This window comes from Vulpes lagopus, chromosome X (assembly GCF_018345385.1).
Source record: "Vulpes lagopus strain Blue_001 chromosome X, ASM1834538v1, whole genome shotgun sequence".
Taxonomy (NCBI): domain Eukaryota; kingdom Metazoa; phylum Chordata; class Mammalia; order Carnivora; family Canidae; genus Vulpes; species Vulpes lagopus.
In genome coordinates, this window is record NC_054848.1 from 84,560,045 (window position 1) to 84,569,303 (window position 9,259).

The 9,259-nt window shown below is 40.4% G+C and overlaps 1 pseudogene; it reads left to right on the forward strand.

The window, feature by feature from the left end:
• Positions 1-2,072: 2,072 nt before the first annotated feature.
• Positions 2,073-3,245, forward strand: LOC121482617 (annotated as a pseudogene).
• The last annotated feature ends 6,014 nt before the right edge of the window (positions 3,246-9,259 follow it).

Here is a 9,259-nt window from a genome sequence, read left to right on the forward strand (position 1 = left end):
GAATATAATAAAGCTACTTAATACATGATTCAAGTAATCGTAGAGGTAATGTCACAAAATGGTTCATGATAATTGTCAAATGAATAGTACAGTTAAGTGTATGCCCTTCCCATTCTTTCCTCTTTTCATCTTCGAATTTATATTTTTCTCTAAGTTACATTATGAGTTTTTCAATATGCACATTGATTTATTTGCTATTATGTGCTTAGCAGATTAAAAACAGGCAAGATTTTTTAAAGATTTATTTATTTGAGAGAGAGAGAGAGCACGTGCACATGTGTGGGTGAATGGAGGAGGGGCAGAGGGAAGGAATCTTAGTCTCACAACCCATTAGATCATGACTGAGCCAAAACCAAGAGTCAGACGCTCAAACTACTGAGCCACCCAAGTGCCCCCAGCAAGGTTTATAAGTTGAAAGTTATATAAATCATTAAGATAACCTTTCATTTTATAAAGAAAGAAATTAAGTCCTAGAGGGATTTAATGATTTTTTTAAGGGGACATGCTGATCTATTAATAGTTGAAATGGCTAAGACTGTAAGGGTATCCCCTTCATTTAACATATTTTACATTACCAAAAAAGAATAGTTATAATTAATGGCAAAATTCTATAATTCTATAGGTAGTGCCAGATAATAAACCATGGCTATAAAACATTTAGACAATAGAACACATAGAAAGTTCAATCTTGTTCATTTTAAGAGGCAATACATACTGAGTCCCTGCAGTCAGTGCCCAGATCCCAGTCTGCTCTTCTGCTCTTTGTCTGTCTAGGGTTTCTTTCTTTCTTTCTTTCTTTCTTTCTTTCTTTCTTTCTTTCTTTCTTTCTTTCTTTCTTTTTCTTTCTTTCTTCCTTCCTTCCTTCCTTCCTTCCTTCCTTCCTTCCTTTCTTTTTTTTTGTTTTAAGATTTTATTTATTTATTTAGGGTTTCTTTTTCTCCCTGAGGATTCTGTAATCTGGCTGTCTTTCTTTGCCCTAAACTACATCTGAACTACATTTAATCAGTCTGATTTTTTTCTAGATTTTAGACCATTATTTTATCACGTGGTCCTCTTGCTTTATCATGGATTTCTTCTGATTCAATTGTTCTCTTAGAAGTGTGATTAAGAGCATGCAGTCTGAAAATCCTAAAACTTAACTTCATATGGTGATGGATAATAACATTTTTGTAATCATTTTACAATGTACACAAATATTGAATGGTTATGTTGCACACCTGAAACTAATATAATATTATATGTCAGTTATACTTCAGTAAAAAATTTTTCTAAGTACACTCTATGCTCAGTGCAGAGCCCAACATGGGGCTTGAACTCGTGTTCCTGAGATGAAGACGTGAGCTGAGATCAAGAGTCTGGTGTTTAACCAACTGAGCCGCTCAGGTGCCCTGCTCCCCAATTTTTTGTTAAAGAACATGTACTTTGTTCTTTTTTTAATCTTATTTATCTATTTATAAGAGACACACACAGAGAGAGGCAGAGACACAGGCAGAGGGAGAAGCAGGCTCCCAGCAGGGAACCCAATGTGGAACTCGATCCCCGGACCTGGAATCAATCACGTCCTGAGCCAAAGGCAGACGCTCAACCACGGAGCCACCTAGGCATCCAAGAGGACAAAGAAGGGGTTCCCTCTCCTCTAGAGGAAAGGGAGGGGTTGGCAAAGACTGTTATAAAACAAATAGTCGGGATCCCTGGGTGGCACAGCGGTTTGGCGCCGGCCTTTGGCCCAGGGTGCCATCCTGGAGACCCGGGATCGAATCCCACATCGGGTTTCCGGTGCACGGAGCCTGCTTCTCCCTCTGCCTGTGTCTCTGCCTCTCTCTCTCTCTCTCTCTCTCTCTCTCTCTCTCTCTAACTATCATAAATAAATAAATAAATAAATAAATAAATAATTAAAAACAACAACAACAACAACAAAAAACAAATAGTCCATTGGAGTAAACTGGGAGTTTGAAGTATAATAGCTTTTCATTGGTTGAGTTGTGACAGTCTTTCATTGGCTAGGCTGTTGCCAGGGTAAAGGAAAACTTTCTTCCTCCTCCTGGGGTAGTAAGGTAGTAGCTAAAGTAGTAATGACCTGCAAGGTACGTCTCATCCTATTGAGTCTGCAATTGACCAATTGACCTACCTAGTGGTAGGATATGAGGGTTACCCCTGATGGCTTCCCAGCCCCATTCTAAATGAGGTTTCCCTTTATTAATGTTCACAGGTAAAATGGTATTTGTTCTATATAAATATTTACTACTATTATTTTCAGTACTACAGTTGAGCCTTAAAGAACAGGGTTAGGGTGAGGGCTGCTGCTTCCCCACCCCAGTTGAAACTCTACATGTAACTTTTAGCTCCTCAAAGCCTGACTACTGATAGACTACTATTGACTAGTAGTCTTACCGATAATGTCAATAGTTGATTAACACATATTTTAGATGTTATATGTATCATACACTATATTCTTACAATTTAAATAAGAGAAAAGAAAATGTTATCAAGAAAATTATAAGGAAGAGAAAATACATTACAGTACTACAAAAAAAAAAATATGTATAGAACAATGTGATGCTCAAGGAGCAGTGTGACTACCAAGCAGCCCAGGGACCTGTGGTGCCCTGCTCCTGCCAAGGCACTGAGGCCCCTCTCCCTGCCTTTTGGGCCAGGCTGAGGGTGAAAGCCAGGTCACCTCAAGGCAACCCTCAGCAAACAGGTGAGGTAGTCTGTTGATAGAGGCCTAGGAGGCAGGCTGAATGAGCAGCCACTGTCAGAGCTTGTGCTACTCCCACTGCCACCACCTATACCATCTCTAGCAACCCTGACGCCTTTGGTGGCCAAACTGGATCTGAATGACGGGGGGGAATCTGAGAAGTGTTCCAGAAATGGCAGAGGCTCACTATTAAGGGTGCCACCAAACTGCTGCTGGGCATCTTGGAATACCAGGCCCTGGTGAACCACATAGGAAGCTGCTACTATGGAGCAGTTCACTTTGCCATTTGGGCCTCAGAAGACGTTCACATCTTCACAATTGCAGAATCTGCAAGAAGCAGAATAAAGACTTCATGGTCCTGGCTTCCCTCTTCAAGCTCCTGAAGGAAGCTGAGAGTACAACCACATACACATACAACAAGCACAAAGCACAACACAGTTTCTGTAAGAAATGTGGCATTCAGAGCTTCTACACTCCCCAGTCAAACCCTGGAGGCTTTGGAATCATTCCACACTGCCTAGAGTGTGGGCATGGAGAAATTCAATAGCAGAGATTGGGGAAAACCATGAAAGAGCACAAGACCATCAAGACTATATCTAAAGAGCAAGCTCCTCCTTCTCTCTTTCTGAAAAGGGGGAATGACTGGGGTTAGCAGCTTTGTTATCCCCATTCCTCCTCAGCAGTGCTTATGAAAGTGGCTGGCCCAGGCTGCTGGTTCCATTGGGCAGCAGCCATCTTGATCTCTGTAGTTTGCTCCAGTTATCTGTTGCTTTATAAAATCTACAGATTTTTTTATTTGAGTATACTTGCCATACAATGTTACATTAGTTTCAGGTGTACAACATAGTGGTTCAACATCTCTATGTGTCATGCTATGCTCTCCACAAGCATTGCTACTGTCTGTCACCATCCAGTGCTATTACAATATCATTGACTATATTCCCAGTGATGCTGTGCTTTTTTTTCAGGCGACTAATTTATTCTATTACTGGAAGCCTGTATCTCCCACTCCTTTACCCATTTTGCCCATTCCTCCACACCTCCCTGGCACCTGTCAGTTTGTTCTCTGTATTTATAGGTCTCATTCTGCTTCTGGTTTGTGTATTCATTTGCTTTGTTTTTTAGACTTCACATGTGAGTAAAATAATACAGTATTTGTCTTTCTCAGTATGACTTATTTTACATAGCAAAATACCCTCTAGGTCCATCCACATTGTCACAAATGGCAAAATCTCATTCTTGCTTATGGCTGAGTAATATTCCATTGCATATATGTATACCACATCTTCTTTACCCATTTATCTGTTGATGTACATTTGGGTTTTTTCCATATCTTAACTATTGTAAATCATGCTGCAATACACATAAGGGTACTTTTATCTTTTAAAGTTAGTGTTTTCATTTTCTTTGGGTAGATACTCAGTAGTGGAACTGTTGAATCATATGGTATTTCTATTTTTAATCTTTTGGAGAAAAACCCATACATTTTTCACAGTGGCTGTACCAACTTTCATTCCTACCAACAGTGCACAAGGATTCCTTTTCCTCTACATGCTCACCAACACTTGTTATTTCTTGTTCTTTTGACTCTAGCCACTCTTACAGGTGTAAGGTGATATCCCATAGTGGCCTTGATCTGCATTTCCCTGATGATTAGTGATTTTGAGCATCTTTTCTGTATCTGTTGGCCATCTGTATGTCTTCTCTGGAAAAATGTTTATTCAGGTCCTCTGCTCATTTTTTAATCAGATTATTTTTGTGTGTGTACATTGAGCTGTATTAGTTCTTTATGTATTTTGGATACTAACCCCTTAGTGGATATGTCATTTGCAAACTTTTCTCCTCATTCATTGGGTTGTCTTTTCGTTTTTTGTTTTGTTTTGTTTTGTTTTGTTTTTAATTTTTTTATTTATGATAGTCACAGAGAGAGAGAGAGGCAGAGACACAGGCAGAGGGAGAAGCAGGCTCCATGCACCCTGACGTGGGATTCGATCCCAGGTCTCCAGGATCGCGCCCTGGGACAAAGGCAGGAGCCAAACCACTGCGCCACCCAGGGATCCCTGCCTTTTCGTTTTGTTGATGGTTACCTTCACTGTGCAAAAGCTTTTTATTTTCACTTAGTCCCAATAGTTTGTTTTTTGCTTTTATTTTCCTTGCCTGAAGAGACATATCTAGGAAAATATAGCTACAACTGATGTCAAGGAAATTACTGTCTACATTCTTTTCTAATATTTTTATGATTTTAGGTCTCACATTTAGGTCTTTAATCCATTTTCAGTTTATTTTTGCTCCATGGTGTTAGAAGGTGGTCCAGTTCATTTTTTTGCATGTAGCTTTCCAGTTTTCCTAGCACCATTTATCAAAGAGACTGTCTTTTCCCCATTGTACATTCTTGCCTCTTTTGTCATAAATTAATTGACCATATAAAGCATAGGTTTATTTCTGGCCTCTCTATTCTGTTTCATTAATCTCTGTGTTTATCTTTTGCCAGTACTGCTTTGGTTACTACAGTTTTGTAATGTATCTTGAAATCTAAAATTGTAGTATCTCCAGCTTTGTTCTTCTTTTTCAAGTTTGCTCTGGCTATTTGGAGTCTTTTTTGTTTTATGGATTGTGTTGCCTTAAACTGCAAAGTCACTTTATTCCTCACTTTGAAAGACTTAACCTATAAGTCTTCTGAAATGGTGTTGTTTATGGAATAATCACTGCAAGTTGGTGTTGCCATAAACCATTTTTACTTTTTAAAATCTTGAGAAGTTCACAAAAGCATAGAAAGGAAAGCCACTTGAACTTTGTCAGGAGGAGTTTAAAGCTTCTTCAGAATTTGCCAAGAACATCCTGCATCAGACCATGAGCTGTGCAGAGAATTTCAAGTGCTGATCTACCGTATCCCTGAGAGCTTCCTGAAAATGACAGACATTCCAAAAGACTACATCAGCAAAAATATAATTCTTCAAGGCAAAAAAAAGTATCTCTGGTTTATTATAGCATAGCTTCCTGATGCCACGCAATTCACTGCAGTTGGCATTTCCTCAGCATTTCCAGGTGAATCCTGTGGGGTAGAGGGGACTTCTACCCATAACTCAATTATTTCCTGCTTTTGTAAAAAAAAATAATTTATTTATCTATTCATAAAAGACACAGAGACACAGGTAGAGGGAGGAGCAGGCTCCCCATGGGGAGCACAATGTAGGACTCTATCCCAGGACCCGGGGATCACTACCTGAGCCAAAGGCAGATGCTCATCTACTGAGCTACCCAGGTGCCCCTATTTCCTGCTTTTTTGAGTCTTTTTCATTCTGTATTCTCCATGTATTTCCTCTTCACTGCTAAATGGATGAAGTGACTCTTTCACTTACATACTAAGCAAACTATTTTTTAAAGGACTTTATTTATTTACTTGAAAGAGAGAGCATGAGCCGGCAGAGGGGCAGAGGGATAAGCAGACTCCCTGCTGAGCTCAGAGCCTGATCCCAGGACCCTGAGATCATGAACTGAGTGAAAGTCAGACTTGACCCATTGAGCCACCCAGGTGCCCCTATATGCTAAGCAAACTATCAATGAGGAGGATCACATGGCCTGTGTCTCTGAAAACGTCATAGGAGCTATCAGATAGGCAGTATAACACGCACTCATGAGCACATACTTTTTGGAATATGACACATTTGGGCTTGGAGTTCAGCTGTGCCACTTACTAGCTGGATGACCTTGCACAAATGACCTACTATTTCTGAACTTTTGTTTTCTCATTTTCAAAACGGGAACAACTACAGTACTTCCCTCATAAGGCTATTCTAAAAATCCACTGAGATAGTTCATGCTAAATTCTCCTAGGAGTGCCTGGCCTCTGGTGGCTCCACAGGATTGTATTAGTAATTTTATTGCTATATGATAAGGTCATGGGGTTAAAAACAAAGGTGTAGATAATCCATTCTGCCATAAGTTTTTAAAAGATTTTATTTATTTATTCATGATAGACAGAGAGAGAGAGAGAGAGAGAGAGGCAGAGACACAGGCAGAGGGAGAAGCAGGCTCCATGCAGGGAGACCAACGTGGGACTCGATCCCGGGACTCCAGGATCATGTATTTGGATACTAGGCGCTAAACCAAAGGCAGGCGCTAAACCACTGAGCCACCCAGGGATCCCCATCTGCCATAATTTTAAAAAAGATTCTTGTTTATTCATTCCTGAGAGACACAGAGAGAAACACAGACATAGGCAGAGGGAGAAGCAGGCTCCCTGCATGGAGCCTGATGTGGGACTCGATCCCAGGACCTAAGCCACGACCTAAGCCAAAGGCAGATGCTCATCCACTGAGCCACCCAGGCACCCCTTCTGCCACAATGTTTCTTTTCTTTTTTTTTTTTAAGATTTTATTTATTCATGAGAGACAGAAAGAGAGAGACAGAGACATAGGTATTGGGAGAAGTAGGCTCCTTGCGGGGAGCATGATGCGGGACTCAATCCCAGGACCCTGGGATCATGACCTGAGCTAAGGCAGATGCTCAACCTCTGTCTGAGCCACCCAGGGGCCTGCAATATTTATTTTCAATGAAATACTATTTAGTTGTTATCTGTTCCTTTAAGACTCACCCCTGTTGGTGGGAGCAACCAAAATATTCAGATAAAGGATCTGAAATGACATTCTCACTTCTTTGAGATGAGTTTCTGAATTACTCTTATCCCCCACACACACCAAGCTCTATTCCCAGGTATTTTGTTGATGCTCACCTTGAACTTTTCAGCCTCCTACTATCATTTCTTTGGTGTCTTGGAGTTACTGCTTCTTTGCCATCTGGCCCCCTCTGTTGCCTAGATCCCTCCCCCTCCTCCCCTCTCCTGCTTGTAGTTGCTCAGAATGATTTCCTGGGATTTAGCCTTTCTGGCTAGGCCCCAGGATTCTCTCTTATTAGCTGCCTGCCATAGTGGTCCTGGTAAGTGCAGCCAAGTGCTCTAGGGATCTGCCTTTTTTTTTTTTTTTTTGCATGGCTCTGTTATCAGATAATTCAACAACAGATAATTACCATTTGGAGGGGAGCATGCTATCCCCCATTAGCACTGTTCCTTACCACTCTGTTATTCATCTGCCTTTCACACAAACTCCCATATGCAGCCTCCTTATTTACTATCTATTTCTATATCTATATCTAATTTCACAGACATAGACTCATATACATGTGTGCACACATGTGGGAACCCTTAGCAACAGAAAACAAGGAAAGGGATGCTGAGCAGGCCACCAAGTAATAGTCACGAGAGCAAGTGAATGCAGACAACTTATGAAACCCATCTTAGTCATAATGAAAGACATGTATATTTTTCAGGTGAGTATATGACTATGTAAAATGTACATTAAATGTATATTTATATTAAATATATATTTACTTTAAATATACATTTTTTAAAATTTATTTATGATAGTCACAGAGAGAGAGAGAGAGAGAGAGAGAGAGAGAGAGAGGCAGAGACACAGGCAGAGGGAGAAGCAGGCTCCATGCACCGGGAGCCCGATGTGGGATTCAATCCCGGGTCTCCAGGATCGCGCCCTGGGCCAAAGGCAGGCGCCAAACCGCTGCGCCACCCAGGGATCTCTAAATATACATTTAATGTACATTACACTTAACAAATGTTGTCTTGAGGGTGTAAAGTGCTCAATTTTGAGGTATAACAATGCAGGATACGAGTTGTCAACCTGGCAATGTTTCAGTCTGCAAGCATAAAATTTCCGCCAAAGTTCAGCTGACTGGCAGAGCATGAAAGGAGATAGAGGGCAGACCTTCAAAATTGTCCTAGAAAAAAGAAACTATAATGTAAGGGTTATGGTATTATCAGTAAAGATTTCTTTAAATGGACATTAGTGCCAAGCATGCAAAAGCCAATCAATACCATTCTGATCGAGTTTATTCAAATAATACCATTCTCAACAGACCAACCTGGACTTCTATTTCTCTAAGTAAATAGGTAACACAGATGACCAAGTTTCACTAAGCAAATAGAAAGTATAGTTACATCTTATCTAGCATATCAATTAGGAATTTATATTTGGCTGGTAGTTACAGAACGTGGAAAACAGTAGCTCTAACAAATTTGGGAGTTATTTTGTTTGCATTTAGAAGTCCAGAGGTGGGCAATCCAGGACTGGTATGGCTTACTGCCATCCTTAGATTATTTCTTTGTTGTCAGCTCACCCACTCTTTTTAGGGAGCATCTTTAGAAGTTTAACCAACAACTTCTCCATCAGATCTTGACCAGAAGTGTGAAATATCGTTGTGTCTATCTGCCAGGGAGATTGGAATATCATTCCCCAAAGTTAGTGCTCCATTAGTGAATAAAAGAAAGGGAAATGGATATTGGGTAAGCATCTTGTATTCTCTGCTCTAGTCCACTGGTCTGGCTACCAAACTTAAATTATAAGCCAAAGGCTGAAAGCCTCTCTCTTAGTACGTTTATCTTTCTCTCCTTTTCTGAAGCCTGAATTCATCACTTTCTTATGGAGCTTTTCAAAAAGCCACAAGAAGGAGCCAATATGTGCCAACCTCTGAAATTTCCTACTATTTTTC